We start from the raw sequence: 21999 nt of genomic DNA, 5'->3' as shown, positions 1-21999 counted from the left end.
ATGTGCCCACAAAGATGGGTCTCTGTGCAGGCCACAGGGTGCTGCCAAGGCAGAGTTAGCTGTAAGATGGGGGCCCAGCCTAAGATCTTTTAGGTGATAACAAATCAGATCCTTGAAAACATCCTTGAAAACAGTTTGTGAAACTGGCTGCTACTCTGAAACCTGAAAACAGAAACACATTCTTCCATACTCCATTTGCTCTCTACCCATGGAGTGGTCCATCTTTCCTTTCTATTCTGTCTCCTTTGTGCAAGGTAATGTAGCTGAATTCTGATGACACATTTCTTCTGTCCAATATTACTCAGTTTTATGGGAGGTTAATACAAAAGTATTGGGGAAATGAAGAAACTGGATGACAAATTTCCTTCTTGGTGTTTCCTCATTGTGTTCAACATCACAAAACTTCAAGGGCCAGGTTCTCATTCTGTGTAAATCAGCAAGACTGGGTGAGAATCTGGTCCCAAACCTCTAGGTTTTTCATTTTATGTTCAATCCAGAACAAAAGAAAATGGGTGTCAGGGACTGCAGGTCTTGACCCCTGGTCCATAGGGTGGTGGTGGGCCTGATTGCAGGCCATTGACCGTCTGCAGGTATGGCCCCCCGCAGCTCCCAGTGGCTGCGGTTCACCGTTCCTGGCCAATGGGAGCTGCGGGAAACAGCGGTCAGCACATCCCTGCGAGGGGCCAGTAAGTTTGGACCTGCTAACAGCTGTCAGAATAGAAGCTGAACGCTGACAGAGGACTCCAGTCCTGGGATCTGATTGGCAGACTGCTGTAGGTCCTGATTGGTCCAAAGCTTCTATTTAAATCAAGCATGGGATAAGGAAGTTGTCCATGCAACTGCGTTCACCCTGCTTTGGACTACTTCCTCTGTGATACCTACTCCTACTGCTGATCTCCTGGTAACTTGACCCTGCCTGACACCTGACTCTAGGTTTGCCCTCAGGTCTGTCTTGGATTCTGACCTGGTATCCGAGCTGGTCTGATTCACAGCTCCTGCTCTGATCACTAGGTCAGACTGTCCACATCCCAGTCATGACAATGGGACAGATAATGAATGCCTTGAAAACAGAAAAAACTAAACAAACTCAATGCAAGAAATATACCAGGTTGTGAGTAGTTTAAATACAATCCATCAGGACTAAGTAAGAACACTTAAACACAAATTGTTATGATAAGTTCTGCATCTTTCCCCAGGGTGGCTCTGATACTTGTCTGAGGGCTCTGTTTATTGTAAGGCTGTCAGCCACTATTCACATGCTGTGCTCACAGTCTCTAAGAACAGAGCGGCTGGGGCTGAGCAACAGGGATAATCTTTTTTGAAAAGGACACCTCCTAATGTACTGTACATGACATTTGTTTAGCTGTGTTTGCCCGGCTGCCTGTCCCAGCCAAACAGTTTGTTGAGAGGGGACAGACATAAACAACAGGTGCGTTCTAGATATCTATGCTACACGCAACAAGGTCAAATTCAGCAAAAGCTCCCAATAATCCTTGTTAAATATAATGTGCTGTGCCAAGGGGCTGTAATAAAAAACTAATCTGTGCATGGAGACAATATGTATCTTTCTCTCTGCTGGCCAAGAGGAAAAGGAGAGAGCTTTTTCCCCCTGCCCATTCCTAACCAGAATACACTCCCCCCCTCCCCCCAGATGTTATCATTTCTTTTTAAAGTGATGAAATGGGGAAAAAACAGACCTGGATTCATTCTCTTTCAAGTATATTTTCCCAAAGTAGGGAAATGTGGGAAGTATATTTTCACAAAACCATTATTGCTGGGTTTCCATGTCTTTTCTAGTGAGATAGAACTGAAGTTTACCAACCCCAAGTGTGCAAAAATCAAAAGTCAGGCAAAAATCATCTCCTAAAATAAGGAGATTTTAAAGAATAATCATTGTAAAGGTCTTTTTATTTGTATTCTGGTTTTTGAGCCTGTAGGATTCACATTTAAAAAAATTTCTGCAGCTATGAGGGCTCTGAGCTTAGCTTTCATTTTTTAAAAAAGCAACAGAATGAGAGTCTGATACAATTACCTGACTCCAGTTGTGGCTTTAAGAAGACCACCAATATAATGAGATTTTTAAAAAAGATGCAAGTGTTGGCAACACGTTCTGTTGTTTGCTCCATTGTCAGCAACCTGGCTTTCTTCAGCGGCACGGTTGGGACCTAACACTCTCATATCGGTGGCTGTCATCTGGATTTAAGACTGCTCTTGTTTTAGTACAGAGGCAAAGAATGCATTTAGTTCTCATTAAAAATGCTTTGTTCCCTTGCAGATGTTCCCTGCTGTAATCTCACCTGCCAGTTCTATATCAATTGTGCCCTTCCTCCTATTCAGTCTGTTCACACAGTACCATTGTTTGGTTATATGTGGCAGATGTTTATCTCATTGTGTCTACATTTGCTTGTAGCCGAATAATGGCTCAAGTGCATCCGTGGGAGGATTACTCCCAGCTGCATGTCCAGAGTCCCAACAACTGGTCATTTCAGGCCACAAAACGGAGTTCTTGTCTGCCTGGTTAGCTATTCCAGGAGTGAATGTCATCATCCAAAGGGCAAGAGGGCAGAACAGCCTGCATGAATCAGCTCACAGTCAGGGAGTATTCATGAGTGTAGTGGATCACTACAACACTGTAGCTTACGCCAGCCCATAAATACAGACAAACTGAGGTTAGAAAATCTTAGCAATCCCTGTTCAAAGCTACTAAAGCTTTCGTATTTGATCAGCTGTTTCCTTATCCTGATTCAAGCATGTCCTAAAATGACTTCATCTTTGCCTAACAAGGAGCATAACACAAATAACCCAAATTTTGTGCCTATTAATCCCTTTTCCCACATTGCTAAAACCATTTGGCCAGTTGATTCTAAGTTTAAATTATTTGCCAGTCAACACCCACCAGGAATGATTATGCCAAACACAATAATTTTTATGATAAGTCATTGCACTGAAATCTGAGCCACAGTGTAAAACAGGGTCTCATAACGCTGAATGCTGCTGCATCATAGCACGTCAATGTCAGTATGAAGCATCATTAGCAAACCTCAGTCAGAGTTTTGTACTTCATAAATAATACATCCCAATGAAACCCAAGTTAAGCTAACTCAGAGGAGTTCATGGGACACGGGCTCTCTTTGGCTGACCTCAAACAGCAGTATCCTCACCTATTCTAGAAATTGGCCACAGTCCTAATCCCTTTTTTCTGCCTGTATCTATAAAATCACCCCAAATTGTTCACAAGTTTGGATGAGTGACGCCATCACTCATGGCATTATAACACTGTGCCAGCTCCTGTGGTAGATGAGACTGAAAAGAAACCAGTGCTCTTTTATTCCAACTCAAACTCAAAGCAGCTGGATGCTTTTGCTAAAATTATTGGAGTTGAAAAACCAGCCATGAAAGAGTTAATAATGTGACCATTTAAATGGTCCCTAGCTCTAGCATGGGTGTGCTGGGAGAAAGAGGGGAGGGCATAAACAGCACTCCCCTCAAGCGTGTCCCATGCAAGGATCAAAGACAGTTGCAGTCCACGTACTCAGAGGAACACGAGAGACTGGTGACTTCATGTGCGCTAAGAGGCTTGTATTGCCCCAAAGGGTGTGGAACATGGCCCACTTTGTGTCCAGGCACTGGCCTACAAAGTAGATCAAGCATGTCAAAGGCAGTAGGCTGCACAATCCTAAAGAAGGTTGCATCCTGTACATAAGAGACCTCAGAAAGGGACTGTACCTTGTGGATCCACAAGCTCTCTCTCAGCTCCACTTGGACTATACAGCTCTGTACCACTCCTTACACAGGGCTGTGTCTAACAGGCACAATCTATTCCTGAAATAGCCGCCATTAGGCTAAACAATAATGCCCTCTTGAAGTAAATAGGTGCAAGATGGGAGCAAGAAAAGTCAGCAGGCAAAGTTAGACCCCCCAAAAGACAAAAACCTAGCAGCACTGAAGGAAAGGTTTCCCAGGCCTATGAGACTGCCAGTGCTTTAAAGTCTCCCCCAAGACTATCCAGGACTTTGTTCTAGCTGGAATTTTTCAGATATGGCAAATGGGCCCATCATGTCTCAATGAATTAAAAATAATCGAAGGCTCTTCCTGAATTTCTCCAAAAGAAGGCTGCAGGGCAGTGGTTCTCAAACTAGGGCTGTTGCTTGTTCTGGGAAAGCCCCTGGCAGGCCGGGCCGGTTTGTTTACTGGCCGCGTCCGCAGGTTTGGCCGATCGCAGCTCCCACTGGCCGCGGTTCGCCGCTCCAGGCCAATGGGGTCTGCAGGAAGGGCGGCCAGCACATCCCTCGGCCCGTGCCACTTCCCGCAGCCCCACGATCGGCCAAACCTGCGGACACAGCAGGTAAAGAAACCGTCCCGGCCTGCCAGGGGCTTTCCCAGAACAAGCGGCGGCCCTAGTTTGAGAACCACTGCTGTAGGGGATCTTACAGCTGCCAGAATTACAGGTTTGTCTATCTCACTTCCCATCTCAGGGTTGCTGTTTTCTCCACTGGGTGTGGTCCCACCATGATCTGTGGCTGAGTTTTGCTTCTTTCATCATCACTTGGAATATAAGGGGATTTGGTGAATCAAACCAATCCCAGATACTGTGGGGTTTACTTTAATCATCTGACCTTGTAGCTGACTATGTTCAGGAGTGCGACAGAGGGGCTTTGTTGGCCACATGCAACATGAAGTGTGTCTTTTGTTGGCTCCCTGCCTGCCTCAGGAATGGCAACCTTCTGGACACCAAATGAACCTAGTTGGACAGTGGAACAGTGTCTCTGGGTTGCTGCCCAGGACAGTGAATGCCTCTTTGGCCTTTAATGGCACCCAGTGGCAAGACAAGTTGCAAGGGAAATCAACAAACCAAATTGCAAATAGACTGGGGGAGGTGGTTTTGTCTTCATATTTGGTAACTGCAAGACTTTACAACAGAATAGAGTTTTGGCTGGCTTATTGGTCTAAGCCAGTCTCCAGGGCTGAGGGGTTGGAGAAATAGCCACATCAACCCCAGAGCCAGTTATAGAGGATCTAGCAGGGTCTCCGTCCTGATTATCATTTGGAATAAGGGCAGCCTATGATCAAGAGATCAGTTGTGGCCAACCCTCGCCACATGAATAATTGTTTATTTTCCTATGTGATTATTACTTCTGTGTTCAGTAAAGTTGTGTCCTATGTGCCATTCTGTCCAGTCACAGTGTGAATATTCTCCCTACAGCATGCTCAGCAACGTCAGAAGAGGTTTTGATAGTGCCTAGAAGGAGGAGCCGATCTTCTGTAAATGAAACGTGCCACCTATACTGTTGTAATTACTTTGACAAAGTAATAATTTAATTCTTTGCCTGGCTATTACTGGAGATGGACAAAAGTCAATATACCTGTTGATCACATGCTTTGCTAAAATGCACCCAAGGTAGCTAATTACATCTGAAACAGTATGAGCTGGTTGTTTGCAACCCAAAATTAGTGCCCTATCGATAACTTATTTTTAAATATTTGTCTCAGTATTCAGTCACTGGCTGTTAACATGAAAGAGAAACCTCAGTCTCCACTGAAATGGCTTTTTAGCTGCTTTTAAACTGTGTCAGTCATTTTTTAAAAAAATGAATGTATTTGTTTTACATAAAAATGAGTTAAAATTAAACGGAGGCAAATTAATAATATAAACACTGTAGTTGAAATGAAAGGCTCTGTCTGACTGATTTCTAAAGCTTCCAAGATGGTTACAAGTCCAAGCCAAAATAAATGTACTCTTAATTTCCGTCGAAAGTATCTTTGCTGGGGAAAGAAGGCATGCATGAATTCAAGTGCACATAACTGCTGCCTTATTTTCCATCTCTCCCAGATATACATGGGGGGAGAGCGTCTGAAGGGTAAATTGATAGCCCTCAGACACATTAAAAGGAAAGAACTATTCACAGTTTGTACCTTCTTGTTATATACACAGAGTAATATGCTGGAAAATTATTCTTATGATTATTAGGGGCAGTTAAACATTATGGCTGGTAGAAAATCCTCCATTTAAACTGTTTTTCAATGGAAAATTGGCTTTTTGACTGAGCTAGTTGTTTTAAAGAGTCTACTTTCCACAGAAAATCTCAATTTTCCATCAAAAAACAAAACCATCAAAACCTACAAAGTTTTTGGTCAAAAACCAAAGTATTTTGGCTCTAAACCAAAACATGTTAATACAGAAATGCCGTGGTTTATGGGATTTACAGTTTGGCTTCTTCGTTTCCCTATTCTGCTCTAAAGGCTGGGCTCCTCAGCAATACTATATCTCCCATGATGAACCACCTTCCCAATGTTTTACTCTGAAACCATCTGAAACACTTTTGCAACTGATGTATTATTATGATGTTATTATTTTATTATTAATGTGTATTTAAGCACCTAAAATCTGTCATGGTGTGAAGATATTCATAGATTATAAAACCAGAAGGGAAAATTGTGGTAATCTATTCCAACTTCCTGTATAACATATAGGCCTAAGGACTGAACACATGTTGGTTTAGACTCAATATTTTTGGCAGCAAATCTACCTTTCATTAATTGACTTTTGGTGGCTCATATCCACAGAAACTGGAACTAGGTTTGAATCCCCCTCTCGCATTCCAGGGTGCAATCCGGACCGGTAAGGGGTTGTGTCATCACTTGCCCTGCAAGCTGGGGTGCCTCAAAATGCTGTGCTGTTGAAGCGCCCAACCTGGACTGTTCATAAACAGCCTACTAGCATGCTGAGTGCCTGTGTATAGCTACAACTCTGGTCCAGCAACTCTGCAGAAGTCTGTCAGCAACACACCAGCCATGCTCTGGCTTCCAGCAGCCTTAGTTACTACCTGTAGGGTGACCCCAACACATTCCCAGTCCCATATTTCCTCCATAACATGTATTCTGCACTGTCTTGATACTAGATATTAGAGGTCCATTGCTCCTGTAAGGGTCAATATTTGCTCCGTTAAGTGGAGTTTCTAAACAGCTCAGTTTAAATACAATGCTGGATTAGTTTTGCAAAAAAACCTAAAACAAGTTTATTTAACTACAAAGAGATTTTAAGTGAGTACAAGTACAAGGTATTAAAGTCAAAAATGGTTACAAGAGAAATAAAGATAAAATATTTTCTAGTAACTAAAACTTAACAGGCTAGACTTGGTTCAAGGTAAAATCCTTACCACATGTTCCCAGTGACAGGGCTGACCAAATTCTCAGGTCAGAATCCCTCCCAAAATCCAAAGGCTGGTTCCTTTGTCTTCTCAAAAGAGAGAGAGAGAGAGAGAGAGAGAGAGAGAATGCCTATGTTGTTTTTGCCCCTCCCTTTTATAGTCCAGTCACCTTTTGAAATGCATCTTCCTGAGGGTTATTTCTAGATAAAGTTCCTTCAAATTATGAAGATGGAGACATGGAGTCTTGTGGTGAAAGAGGTTCCATGTTGTTGTTTGCTAAAATGCATATTGATCTGTTCCTGCCCCCCTCCATTACCAAAGAATGGCCAGTTGACCAGTGATTTCCAATCGACTTAAATGACATCCGGCGAGAGGCATCAGCTTGTCCTTTGTCTTTGAAAAACAGGTTTACCCCTCCCCAGACTTGTCTGGTAAACACAGTTCAGTCATAATTTCAGTTTATGCTCATACATTTACATACAATGTTGCCACGCACATTTCACCATGATATTACTAACCAGTGAGTTATTAGTTTTCAAATGATACCTCACAAGGCATATTTTGTACAAATATTATTACAGTAGTGTGTAGGGTATCAATACAGGGGCGCATTCAGTCACTCTCTCCCCGCAAAGTACATAGGTGTTCAGATCTGGGATTGGGTTTGGATTTGTAACTGACCTAAGCATCATTTTACCCAATTTCTCTAACTGTAAGCAAGGGGAGGTGGTGTGGGATGGGAGAGGAATAGAGTGTATGACGATCTCCTTCTAACTTTAACCGGTATTGGTTAGGCAACTCGTAAGCTGAGACTTATCTTTCTGCTAAACTCTGTTCATTTTGTTGCTCCACCCTCCGTCTTCCCCACCCCATTTGTTTTTGCCAACTGTTGCATCATGATTGAAACCTAGGGTGAAATCCTGGCTCCATTGAAGACAATGGGCGTTTTGCCTTGGACTTCAGTGTGGCCAGGATTTCACCCATGGAATGACAGATAGTTGTACAGAAATATTAGTCTTATAGCTTTGTATTTAACCTGAGATTTTCTCCTGAAGCTGCTTTCTAAATGCTTTCTGGATATCTTTCTATGCAAATAAATAAATTACTGATGTGTAACTTCCCAGCACCGCCTAGTAGAATTTGTAAGCCTTCCCAGATGTTGATTAAGAACCATTAAGAAAGGAAGAAATATATGCAGGCTGGAACGTAAAGACAAATCCAAATAAGACCTTGTGAAATGGGGACTTCAAAAGTGAAATGAAAGGGCGAGGATGTGAAACTCCTTTTAGTGAGGGACTCATCCTATATATATTCTTCCAATACGATGGCTTTAAGGTGGATAGAATTAGATCTTGGATAGTTGGAGATAATCACTGTCTAGCATGCACCAAACTTGCTGAGTTCTTTGGAAAATCTATCATATGTTGTCTCAATGGGACGTTTTTCAAGGGAAGCTTTGATTAATAGAAGGGACTGTTATAATTAGAATTCAAAATGACCTTGATAAAGTGGAGAATTGGTCTGAAATAAACAAGATGAAATTCAATAAAGACAAGAGCAAAGTACAACACCTAGGAAGGAAAAATCAAATGGATAAATAAAAAATGGGAATAACTGGCTACGCTGAAGTATTGCTGAAAAAGATCTAGGGTCATAATGCCTCACAAATTAAATATCAGCCAACAATGTGATGTAGGTGTCAAAAAGGCTAATATCATTCTGGGGTGGATTAACAGGAGTGTTATAAGTAAAACAGAGGAGGTAATTGTCCCACTCACCACTGGTGAGGCCTCTGCAGGAGTATTGTATCCAGCATGCCTGCTGACAGCAATTCTGGGCCTCAGGGCAGAACAGTTAATGGGCCTCCACGTATGCACAAGCCACGTGTGCGCGGATCTGGTCCGCCTGACATTTGGGTGGTGCTGTGCCTGCGCTGGCTGGTGCCCAGCGAGCTGCTGGCTGTGCTGCTGGGTGCACTCTTCTGGCACGGCCAGGGCTCCCACGTGCCCGCCCAGTAGGGTTGCCAACTGTCTAATCACGCAAACCCAAAGACCTTTGCCCTGCCCCTGCCCCGCCCCTTCCCTGAGACCCTGTCCCCTGATCACTCCATCCCCCCTCCCTCCGTCGCTTGCTCTCCCGCACCCTCACTCACTTTCACCAGGCTGGGGCAAGGGGTTGGGGTGCGGGAGGGGGTGCGGGGTGCAGGCTCTGAGAGGGAGTTTCGATGTGGGAGGGGGTGAGGGGTCATAAGAACATAAGAACAGCCATACTGGGTCAGACCAAAGGTCCATCTAGCCCAGTATCCTGTCTACCGACAGTGGCCAGTGCCAGGTGCCCCAGAGGGAATGAACAGAACAGGCAATCATCAAGTGATGCATCCCCTGTCACGCATTCCCAACTTCTGGCAAACAGAGGTTAGGGTCGGGCTCTGGGAGGTAGTTTGGGTACGGGAGGGGGTGAGGAGTGCAGGCTCTGGGAAGAAATTTGGGCGTGGGAGGGGGGGTGGGCTCTAGGCTGGGGCAGGGAGTTGGGGTGCAGGTAGGGTTCTGGGGGTTGGCGCTTACCTTGGGTGGCTCCTGAAAGCGACCAGCACACCCCTCTGGCAGCGGCTCCTAGGCGGGGGTCCCAGATGGTCTCTGTGCACCGCTGCCCACAGGCACTGCTCCCACAGCTCCCATTGGCCACAGTTGCTGGCCAGTGGGAGCTGTGGAGTCCGCGCTCGAGGTGGGGACAGCAGCGCACAGAGACCCACTCCCCAGGGGCAGCAGGGATGTGCCAGCCGCTTCCAGGAGTGGCGTTAAGTGAGGGCAGGCAGGAAGCCTGCCTCTAGTGCCTTAACCCCATTGCTCTGCAGGTGGCGGTCGTGGCTGGGGGACATTGGGCCTTTTTAAATAGCCCGGGCACCTGGTCAGTTGCCCCCTTTGCCTTCCTTCAGCCCCCCGTTGGCAGGCCTGGTATCCAGTATGGGCACTGCACTTTAGGAAAGATGTGGACAAATTGGAGAGAGTTCAGAGGACAGCAAAAAAGCCTGATAACATGTTTAGAAATCCTTACCTCTGAAGAAAAGTTAAAAAAACTGGGCTATTTAGTCTTGAGAAAAGAAGACTGAGAGAGGACTTGATAATAGTCTTTGAATATGTTAAAGGCTGTTATAAAGAAGATAGTGATCAGTTGTTCTCCATATCCCCTGAAGATAGGACAAGAAGTAATTGACTTAATCTGCAGCAACAGAGAGTTAGATGCATTATTAAGAAAAACTTCCTAACTATAAGACTGTTAAATACTGGTCTAGGCTTGCAAAAGATGTTCTAGAATCTTCATCATTGGAGATTTTTAAAAACAGGTTGGAGAAGCACCTGTCAGGGGTGGTCTAGGTATATTTGGTCCTGCTGCCGCACAGTGGGCTGGACAAGATGACTTCTCAAGGTCCCTTCCAGCTCTCTATTTCTATGATTCTAACCAGAGATGGGAAAAAATGGTAAAGATGTGAAAAATTACAACATTTTGAAGTTGTTTCAGAATTTTAAGTGGACTCACGTTTTTTTTAAACAATATGCAGGTGAGTCCCTGTTTTGTTTAAGTGCAGAGAGAGAGAAACCTTTCCTCAAAGAGTTAAAAAATGAGATGCATTACCATGCAGTTCCTCCTTTTTTCTTCACCGAAGTGTACTCAAATTCTAGCAACCAGTGTAATTTGGACGGGGTATTGGGGTCAGTGTGTCTTTGCCTGCCAAATTAAAAAGAAAACAATCAAACTGATAAATGAGAAGCAGGATTGGGAGAGGTTAAAAAAAAATAAATGAAAGCAAAAGGACTAATGATCTTGCTGAGTATTTTCAATAAAAATGGTGATTAGTGATCAACTAAAGTGTCAGAAAAATAAAAAAAAAACTTTTAAAAACTAAACCATTTTTCACTATATTTTTCATGTTCAAAAAAGGCCATTTTTCAACAAAAACAACTTTTCATCTGAAAAATTCTGCTAAATCCCTGGAGGGAAACTGAAGTCAGAACACAGCTAGCTCCCTTCCCCCTTGGATGGTGCATTGAGAACTCCCCCTCCTGTTTCAATCTAGTTTCAACCACTAGTTCTGGGCATGGAATGGATTGTGATCACATGACCACACGAAAAAGGGATTGGTGAGGGTCTGTACAGGCAGGGAGAGAACTCAGACTAACTGGAGGTCATGGTACAAGTTGTATTGTGAAGTGACAGTGTTTGTGTTGCAATATAATGATTTTATCCTGGTGGATTTTTTTTTTTAATATGCCATCTAATACATCACTTCTAAAAGTTTTTACTTTTTGACTTTAGCACTCTCTGTTTCTTTTGTCAGCTGCCACTTCTTATAAAGGTGCTGTACAACAGCATGCTGCAAAGCTCTTAGGTCAGCCTTTTAAAGAAGAAATTATTGTTATTTTAGGCCAGAAACAAGTCAGTGGGTCATTGCTCACTGTTTAAGAAAGTAGTGAGAGAAACCTTCCCTCAAAGGATTGATGAATCAGATGCATTAACATGGCAGGTCTCTCTTTTTCTTTTTCTGAGGTATACTTACATTTTGGCAGTCAATAAAACTTGAAAGGCTAGGAAGATGTATTTGGGCCAGTGAGCGTGTTTGCCTGCCAAATTAAATAGTAGGCCGGAGCAATGGGAAGCAGGACTAGGGGAGGTAAAAGACAAGTGAAAGCAATGCTGTCTCAGAGAACTAAAACTTTTTCTGAAAAGTGGTTTAAATTGCTTGTGAACATTAGCTCAAGAAAAGTGAGAGAGAAAAGATGGTCTTGTGATTAAAACACTGGACTGAGACTCACAAGGCCTCGGTTCAAATCTCACTTTGCTACAGATTTCCAGCATGACCTTAGGCCTTGGTTTAGCAAAGCACCTAGTCCCAGATCTTTAAAAGTATTGAAATGGAAGTTAGGAACCTAAATACCTTTAGGGATCTGAGCCTTACACACATGTTTAACTTCAAAGACACAAATAAGAGAGCTAAATCTTTCCTTGCTTCAGGTCCCCATGGATAAAATGGGGATAATAATACTCCCTTTCACCACTACAAACCCTTTCTGTCTATTTAGGATGTAAACTCTGGAGTAGGGACTGCCTTTTACTGTGTATCTGTTGGTGAAATACCAATTGATAATAATATTGGGGTTAAACTGGAAAAAGACTTACAGTGCATGACTGATTCTAGTGGTGACTCAGGAGAGGACTGACTGGTTATAGGCCATCAGTGCTGCTGGAATAGAGTGTGCAGGTCAAAAAGTATTCTCTACACGGAAAAAAAAACCCCTTGCCCCTAAAGTTCCACCTGCATATGTTGCCAGTGCAACCTCCATAAGAATTGAGCCTGAGTATAGTGGAAGGAAGCATGAATTGGAAATGCCCAGTGTACTAAAGACATCAGAACATGTCAAAGACACCCCAAAAAAGGATGTGGGGAGGGGAAGCCCTAGTTTTCAGCAAAAATTTAATAAACAGACATTAGTCTGGAAGCATATTGTTCCTGCTGATACAGAGAAATAAAGTCGCCTGAGGTCAAGAGTAGCTTGGTTGAACAATTTGGGTGCGATTCAAGCGATCAATAAGTGGCTGGCAGATTTTGGAACACTGCTTAGACTAAGGAGGATTTGGTTCTTAAAGGTTTATGTTTTTCAGGGCATAGTTCCTTAATGCTCAGAATGTATTATGCCTCTTTCTCTTGCAGACCAAGAATGCACAAGATTCAAAGACAGAAGTTAACAGAAGATATAATTATGATTTCCAGAGCACCGTCATTGTGGTCCATGTTTTACAAACCACAGAGTAAAACACCATCTGCCCCAATGAACTTAACATTTAAAAAAGACGGTTAGTTTAGACACATAATACACTAGATAAGAATCAAAATTTCAAAAAGTACAGATAATATAGTGCTGTGGGTTACTTTCTCTGGTGGATTAACAGTCTGTGTCTTCATGGAAAATGTTTATTGTAAGGAAGGACTTCAATGAAAAGAGGGATATTAGGATACATATTTGGAGCACAGGGATAGGGAAGAAGTTCCAGGCATAAGAGATGGATGGAAGAAGGTTCTAAGATCAGAGTAGGGGAATAAAAAAGAGCACTTAATTATTTATTATTATTGTAGCACTTAAAGAGGATCAGGGCCCCATTGTGCTAAGCACTTAAACATATACAATAAAAAGTCCCTGCCCCCAAGACCTTTCATATCACAAGAGAACAACAGGTAAGTACAACAAATACATAGTGGGAGGGAGGGACGAAGGACAAGATAAATAGCAAAATAATCCTGATAGCTTAATAAACAGTAGTAGCAGCAGGTAGGGTGATGTCTTGGGAAGAGGATAAAAAATTGGACTGGAAAGGAGAGAAGGAAATGAAATATAGGTGTGTGTGGTATAACATAGGTAAGGATGGGGATGAGAAATTTGAATGTGATGCCAAAGGCAAGGGGAAATCCGTGAAGGGATTCAAAGAAGATATCTTGTTAGATGTTCTGAGATCTGTGTTGTGGGAGATCAGCAAAAATAGAGGTGCTCCTGGAGGCTGGAAAGAACGAGGTGAATCTTAAAAGCTTGGTTTGGTATTTGGATTGGGGTTCAGTCTGGTTTTTGTTTTTCAAAACCCACCCTGCAATCCCTATAGGTTGTAGTCAATGTGCTAAGTACTCTCGCCAAGTATAGGCTGGAGTATTCTGGAACCTTCACTGCCGATGAAAGGCTATTCATTAGTCAAAAGATCAGCCCTCATCATATATTTATTTATTTAGACTGATTTCAAAACTAAGAGCTTGTACAACAAACCCCAAATGTAAACAAAACCCAAATGTTGTAAATATTAATATCCTCACATAAAATAAATTCCTCTCCCACCAAGTTATTTTCTCTCATAATTGCAGATCACATCTTACCATCCCTTCTCCGTGTACTTTGACTGATGCTCTTCAGCCCATCCCAAAAATCCAGGAAAACGGATGGGCTTCACAGGTCATCCGAAGGTTAACAAATCTGCACTCTAGACGTCTGTCTGGAAGTGTCTGGTGCCTTTTATTCTGAATAGGAGCTTATTCCTAGACTGAGAGATTGTGTACATGTTGATATAATGTGCCTGATCAGTGTTTCTTTGGTTAATTTTCTGTTGTCAATATACCTGTAGCCCATTCATTCCAATACCAGTGTACTACTGAATGATTGAGCTCTGGTTCAGGGGGCATTGTGGGAAAATGCCAGTAATAATGTTCTGTTTATCTCTGTTGGCTCAAGCGAGAATACACAGTTTCCTCCAAATATCAGAACAGGAATTCTGTCAGACCTAGCACCAAAGAAATACTTAATAGGCTGTCAGTACCTGATCATTTACCTTGGATTTCAATGCTTAAAAATGCTGATCCCTTAATTCATTGTGTTAATGTTTTTTTTAATGAAATCAGCACTGAGGCTGGTGCAGAAATACTTACTCAACTCAAATTGAAACCTTATATTTTCCTAACAGCAATGAATGACCACATCTACCTTCATGGTATATTTCTAATTTGCATCCTCTTGTCAATAAAGATTTTAGTGTAGAAAAAGTATAACAGAGAGGCAGCCCTGACATAAGCATCTGCAGAAAAAAAAAGTCCATGCTTGGCAACATTTATTAGTTCATAGACATTCTCACTATTTATAAATAATCCGATTTTGTAACTAAGAAAACCTTGCCGTGGATTCTCTAGAGGAAAGAAAACTTATTTTCATTGACACATCTACTAACATTAAATATAGTTATGATCAATAACATGATCATAAAAATTTGTAAAAATTGCCTCTTCTTAAACAATGTATCTCTTCTGTGTATATTCTGGGTTTGATTTTACTCTATTAAAAACAAACAACTGTACTACATTCTACTCCTGTTAACAATGCAGAACGAACACACTCATGGAAAGGGAGCTAGTACCAATTTTAGCTCATGTGTGATCAACAGAATTAGCAATCAAGGTCCATTGCAGAACCTTTATTATAGGTGATCACGGTGCATATGCCAAAGAGAACCCAGGTTGACTTTCAGATCCCTGGTTTAGTTTGGAGGTAGAACAGTTAGATAAGACTTTTTTTTTACTTTTAAACTAAGTAAATCTGATGTGCAGTTATTGACAATATGTATGGACTCACCCACCTGATTCATGTACTGGACATGCAGTTCCAATTATTCCATTCTGAGTCTCATGCAGAGGTGAAAGTAAGCCGGTACGCCGTGGTACGGCCTACCGGTAAGAGCCAGTGTGCCATACCAGGACTGGCTTTCCGAGAGAGCAATTTAAAGCACCGGGGTAGTGGCAGTGGGGCTGCGGCGGGGATTTAAAGGGCCCCGGAGCTCCAGCCGCTGTTACCCCCCCGGGGCCCTTTAAATCTCGGCCTGAGCCCTGCTGCCCGAGCCCTGGGGTAGCGGCAGTGGGGCTGTGGTGGGGATTTAAAGGGCCCTGGAGCTCCAGCCACTGCTACTGCACCAGGGCCCTTTAAATCCCGGCCTGAGCCCTGCTGCCCAAGCCCCGGGTAGCGGTGGCAGGGCTCTGGCGGGGATTTAAAGGGCCCCAGAGCTCCAGCCACCACTACTGCCCCGGCCCCTTAAATCCCCGCCGGAGCCCTGCTGCTGAAGCCCTGGGGTAGCGGCGGTGGGGCTCCAGTGGGCATTTAAATGGCTGGGGCGGTAGCGGCAGCTGGAGCCCCGGGGCCCTTTAAATCCCTGATGGAGCCCGGCCACCGCTACCCCAGGGCTCGGGCAGCAGGGCTCAGGCGGGAATTTAAAGGGCTCAGGGCTCTGGCAGCTGCTACCAAAGCGGAGCCCCAGGCCCTTTAAAGCTCTGCCAGAGCCCAGAAGCCCAGGGTAGCAGTGGCAGCTGGGAGCCCCCAGGGCTCCTCAGTGATTTAAAGGGCCTGTGGCTCTGCTGCGGTAGCAGCAGCTGGAGCCCTGGGCCCTTTAAATCACTCCCCGAGCCCCGGGGCTCCCAGCCGCCGCTGCAGCTGGTAGCTCGGGTGTGATTTAAAGGCCCCGGGCTCCCAGCCGCCACTACTGCAGCTGAAGCCCTGGCCCTTTAAATCAATATTTAAAGGGCCTGGGGATTTAAGGCCCTGCCTCTTCCGGTTGAGGCCACGCCCCCTGCTCAGGAGTCCGGCGTATTGGTAAGTCCTCTAACTTACTTTCACCCCTGGTCTCATGTAAGTATAATCTCTTACTTTTCTGAAATTGAATCAAAACACAACCCAAACCAATGCTGTTCCATTACCCAGATTCTTTAACATTTCCTCTTCAGTTCTCTTTTCATAACATAGATAGAGATAGTATCTGCCAGAGCACCAGTTCCTCAAGATCCTGAGCCCTGCAGTCCTAGAGACCTTCAATTACTGAACCTGTCAGTTATTAGTCCCAAACCCTCTATGATTTATGCCCTTGGGATGCAAAAGGAATGGTATTCTAACTCAGCAAGCAATTCTGATTGGCTGCAAAACAATTTTTTCAAGCTTCTTCTCAGTTCATCCCTTGCTTCTTTCAACCTGCATCCTAGTTTCTTTACAGTACATGTACGCTAATAGTATATTAACATTTAAACAAAAAGAAATGTAATATACTAAACCCCGTATTAGGTTAAGAAGATATAAAATGAGAAGTGTAATAATCAAACTATTACCTAAGTTGTATTTTTTTAAAAGATAGCAAAGTTATTAAAAATTGTTATGCCATTTAGTGACAGAGTGAAACCAAATTTCTAGAGCTTTTGCAGTAACTCTTCTACAATATAATTTTAAGATTTAAAAACAAAGATTGTGAAATTAAATAAACCTTACAGCAGACCTGTGTTCTGTGACTTCTTGCTATAGCACCTGTTTCTGTTTTCAAGAGGGTTTTTTCTCCCCCTAAAATACCTCTACAGTTTTATTCCCTGAAATCATCACCTCAGGTGCTTTTGATAATAAAATTTGTATGCTGTGTAATTTATTTTTATTGTACCCTTTTTAAAGGTCTATAGTGCTAACGCAGAAATAACCGCCAGTCACATGAGCTGATATTTATGGCATCTTTTATTGGAACTGGCACATAAAGTTTAAATGCTGTTGTAATATGTAACACTCTACCTTGAAAAAAGTAAGAGGCACCATTCTTAGCGTCCCATAAATAGATTCTCCCAGCAGATAGTGGTAAATAAGGGAGGTAACTTCCAAAAGTAAGTGCATCGCCAACAGTATGAGAAAGGTGTGAGGAGGGTGAGGAAACAGTAATAAGAATGTGATTATTCATTTCTGCAATGTACATTGCTTGTTCGTTCTCTCAATTTTATCTATACAGATCCTCAGCACAGAGAAGGCTTAAAGGTGCCATAAATGCAGGAGCAAAGTATTCCCCTGGTGTAGACAGCATTCTGGGGTAGAGAGGAGGTGGGGCTGGTTGGTGGACTGATGCCTTGGGAGCTGTTACATGATGGTGGAGGTTAAAGCAGCTCCCAGGTGCCCTGAAGTGTAAATCTATCTAATCCCACCCTCTCCCTCCTAAAACACTGATCACTTCTTTGTTGCACCTGAGGATCTGGCATATATATATAGAGAGAGATACACACAGGTAAGCCTTATGGTCTTAAGCCTTATGAGAAACTACATGGGAGAAGATTAGGTGAGTGGGTTTGTGATCATTGGATTGTTGTGACTGATAGGAACCAGAAGACCTTTGAATTTCTTTCCTGAGGGCAGTGGTTCCCAGACTTCTTCTGCCGCTTGTGTAGGGAAAGCCCCTGGCGGGCCGGGCCGGTTTGTTTACCTGCCGCGTCCGCAGTTTCGGCCAATCGTGGCTCCCAGTGGCCGCGGTTCACTGCTTCAGCCAATGGGAGCTGCTGGAAGCGGTGGCCAGTACATCCCTCAGCCCGCGCTGCTTCTAGATGCTCCCATTGGCCTGGAGCAGCGAACCGCGGCCACTGGGAGCCACGATCGGCCAAACCTGCGGATGCGGCAGTTAAACAAACCGGCCCGGCCCGCCAGGGGCTTTCCCTGCACAAGTGGTGGAACAAGTTTGGGAACCACTGCCTTAGGGTGTGTCTACACTGCAACATAAACTCGTGCTTGAGCTCAGGCTCAAGCCTAAAGCCCCTTGTATCTATAATGCACTAACCCAGAGCTCAGACCCAGGATCCCAGAACCCTGGAGGGTCTGAGCACAAGTCAAGCCGGGACCCAGGATTCAAGCTCTATTACTTTCCAGTGTAGACATGGCCCTGCTTGACTCATGTCAAGACCTATCGGGCTTCAAGATTTAGCTCGATAAATTTATGGAGGAGACGGTATGATGGGATAACATGAATTTGGCAATTAATTGATCTTTAATTATTCATGGTAAATAGGCCCAATGGCCTGTGATGGGATGTTAGATGGGGTGGGATCTGAGTTACTACAGAGAATTCTTTCCTGGGTATCTGACTGGTCAATCTTGCCCACATGCTCAGGGTTCAGCTGATTGCCATATTTGGGGTCGGGAAGGAATTTTCCTCAAGGGCAGATTGGAAGAGGCCCTGGGGGTTTTTCGCCTTCCTCTGCAGCATGGGGCACAAGTCACTTGCTGGAGGATTCTCTGCACCTTGAAGTCTTTAAACCATGATTTGAGGACTTCAATAGCTCAGACACAGGTGAGAGGTTTATTGCAGGAGTGGGGGTGAGATTCTGTGGCCTGCATTGTGCAGGAGGTCAGACTAGATGATCATAATGGTCCCTGCTGACCTTAATGTCTATGAGTCCTTGAGTCTATGTCCCAGTAGTCTGCAAAAAGTATCCCACAATTCCATAGGATAACTTCCTTAGTCCTCTCTATCTCAACAATCTGCAATCCACTCTATTGAAAACGGAAGCTACACCTCCCTGCCGAATGGCAGCAGCTCAGGTCAGCGTTAACCAATTCTTTTCAGATCATCAATCTGCAGGCACACTGTCAGAGAGTCTCCTGGGTTTTCAGTGGAGAGTGAACTCATCAAGACTTTTGCAAAGTGAGCTGCTTCATGGTCACTGGAGCATAGTCAACATTTGGTGAATCTCTGGCGTGAGGCCTGTAAAACTGTGGACATCAGCAAAAGCTCCAAGAATGACCCATGCATACCAGCACATAGCTAAAAAGCTGGCAGCTCTGCAGATTTACCAGACAGGGGATCAATGCAGGGAGGGTATTAAGAAGCTGAAGAATGAGTACCGGAAAACCAGTGACAAGAACCAAACCTTGGGCAATTCACCAATGACAAGCCCATTTTTTATGATGACTTTGGCTGGGTTTTGGGCAGCCATCAGTGCTTCATGATGACCTGGTCAGCTGGGATGGTGCCCTGCTGACCCCTGAATCCAGCATGGGGACTGATGGGAGCCAGGAGGAGCATGAAGTGACTTTTAATGAGACTAGTCCCAGAGCAGGCTGTGGGTGAGGATCAACAGCATATTCTCGGCCCCTATTTGGAAGAGAAGTTTGATTCCCCCATAATGAACATCCCACTATACAGCCTGCAGAAAACCCAGTGGAGATAAAAGCTGCCCCAGAGCCTGGTAAGTGTATGACTCAAATGTACAGCTTATTGTTACAGCAGTGGGAAGGATTTCTGCTGTAAGAAGCAACGGAAAAACAATAAGCGCCATCTACCAGTGTGTGGCCACGAATGGCAGATTGTACCACAGCACCTTGGCTTTCTCTCTCCCTCTCCCTTCCAGCACGTGACGTTCAAAATGGTGACTTGAAATTTTAAACATTTGTAAACAGCTGTAAAGGTTATTTTAACTGTTCAGTCAGAGGTTCTTAGGGTCATTCATGTTTTCCTTTCAGTAATAAGAAATATGCCTCTCTGTAATCACTGGGTCAATGGAGCTGCCTGTAAACAGTGAACTGAGTGTGTGTGTTTGGGGAAACAGTATTTTATTTCCAAATCAAGTGCATTTCAGTTATAGGTAATCCATGCAGTCTGCAGGTCACAAAATCATTTCTCCAAAGTATAAGTGGGGTGTCCTTTTATTCCCAGAACTGTGCCGGGTACGGGGTGGAGTAAAGCTGCAGATTTTAGCAGTGTGTGTGTGTGGTTTTGTTATGGCAGCTGGCATGCCCACTACTGTGAGTGTATTACTATTTTAAGACAAGTTTACAAATAAATCATGTTATGTTTTCAAGGAAGTTTATTGCTATCACTGCATCACATCATACAAACACGATGTGAGATAATAAAGCTAAAACCAGATTCAGGAGCAATTAAGCATTAGTAAGAGATGATATTCCTCTATTTAGCTACGTACAGCAATTTACATTTCAATACACTCCATCTGTATACCCTTTCTGCTCCCTCTCCAACCACATCCACTGTTCATTGTGTCATTCAGACTTACATTGCAAGGCAATCAAGCCCATACCCTTCCCAAGCACTGACCCCCCCACCCCTCAAAAATGAGCCACTTTTTCCCCATAAGCACATTCACAAAGATACTGTTCCCCTTCTTCCACTAAGCCATCCATGTCCATAATGTAAGAACACAAAACATCCCTGACTTCTGCTGCCAGGGTGCAACCAGCTCCCGGAACCAGCTCTCTGGCTGAGGTTACCGATCCAGTGTCCCCTCACTGTTATTGGCCCTTTCAGGGGGAAATGGTTCACCTCTGGCTTCACAAAGGAGGTGAAGAGTTCAGAAAGTTATGGTAATGCAGACAATATTGATGATGCTGGAATCCAAATGGGTTTGTAGACCCCTCCAATGTGATTCTAATCTGTCAAAGCACATTCAACAAGCATTCTGCACCTGCTGAGAGTCTTGTGATGCTGGCAGGCCACATACCAATTCTTGCCCAGGCTGCAGGCATAAGCTAAGAACTAACAAACTCGTAGCTGGAGACCAGACCAGTTCAGTTATATGTTAGTTTTGCTCAAAATAGCTATTTGTCTTATAAGAATGTATTTAGTGTTTAGACTCTGTGAAATGCTTGTAAGTTGCTGCAGGCATTAATCTAACTTGCAATGTCTATATTCCATGCTATAAGAAAATATGTAAGTTTTGCTTTATACCTTTGAAAATGTTCACTCTGAACTTGTGAACTCAGGCATGGGAATCATCTCCACCTCCCACCCAAAATCAGATTGGCCGTCAAAGATCATCAGAATACAAAGGATGGTTAATGGCCCTGTAACACCTGGGAAATGCTATGTGCAAGGAAGCTCATCCTGTTGACTTGGAAGCTGAGTGAAGGAAATAAAACAGTCACAGGAAAATTTTCTATTGTTTTTGGCTGTTTGAACTCTGACAGGGCTAGAGCCACCAAACAGAAGCCAGAGATTCCCCAGTGTCTGCCTCCTGGGTCCGCCCTCAAAGACACTTTGAATTGACAGATCACTACAACTCCGTCACTCTTAGGATTTAGATGGTAACTCATTTGTGTGTGTATGTTTGCTTGCTTTAACCTGTAAATAACAATTTCTTTTTCCTAGTTAATAAATCTTTAGAAAGTTTATTATAGGATTGGCTACAGGCCTTGTCTTTGGTGTAAGATCTAAGGTACCAGTTGATCTGGGGGTAAGTGGCTGGTCTCTTGGGACTGGAAGCAACCTGAGTGTGGTGTGATTTTTTGGTGTAAGTGACCATTTATCAGTAAGTCCAGTTTGTCTGAGTGGCAAGATAGACTGGAGAATCAAGGGGATTGTCTGTGACTCCATTGTAAGACTGCTACAGTGATCCAGGAGTTCACATTTGTTACTGGCTTGGTGAAATCTAATTATAGAACACACCATCAGCTTGGGGTGTCTGCCCTGTTTTTGACAGTCTATCTGAGGTAGGGACTCCAGAAACTGTGACAAGTGTAATTAAACCTTTTTTGCC

Source organism: Natator depressus, chromosome 1 (assembly GCF_965152275.1).
Source record: "Natator depressus isolate rNatDep1 chromosome 1, rNatDep2.hap1, whole genome shotgun sequence".
Taxonomy (NCBI): domain Eukaryota; kingdom Metazoa; phylum Chordata; order Testudines; family Cheloniidae; genus Natator; species Natator depressus.
The sequence above is the reverse complement of the archived record's forward strand: the minus strand, read 5'-3'. Positions refer to the sequence as shown.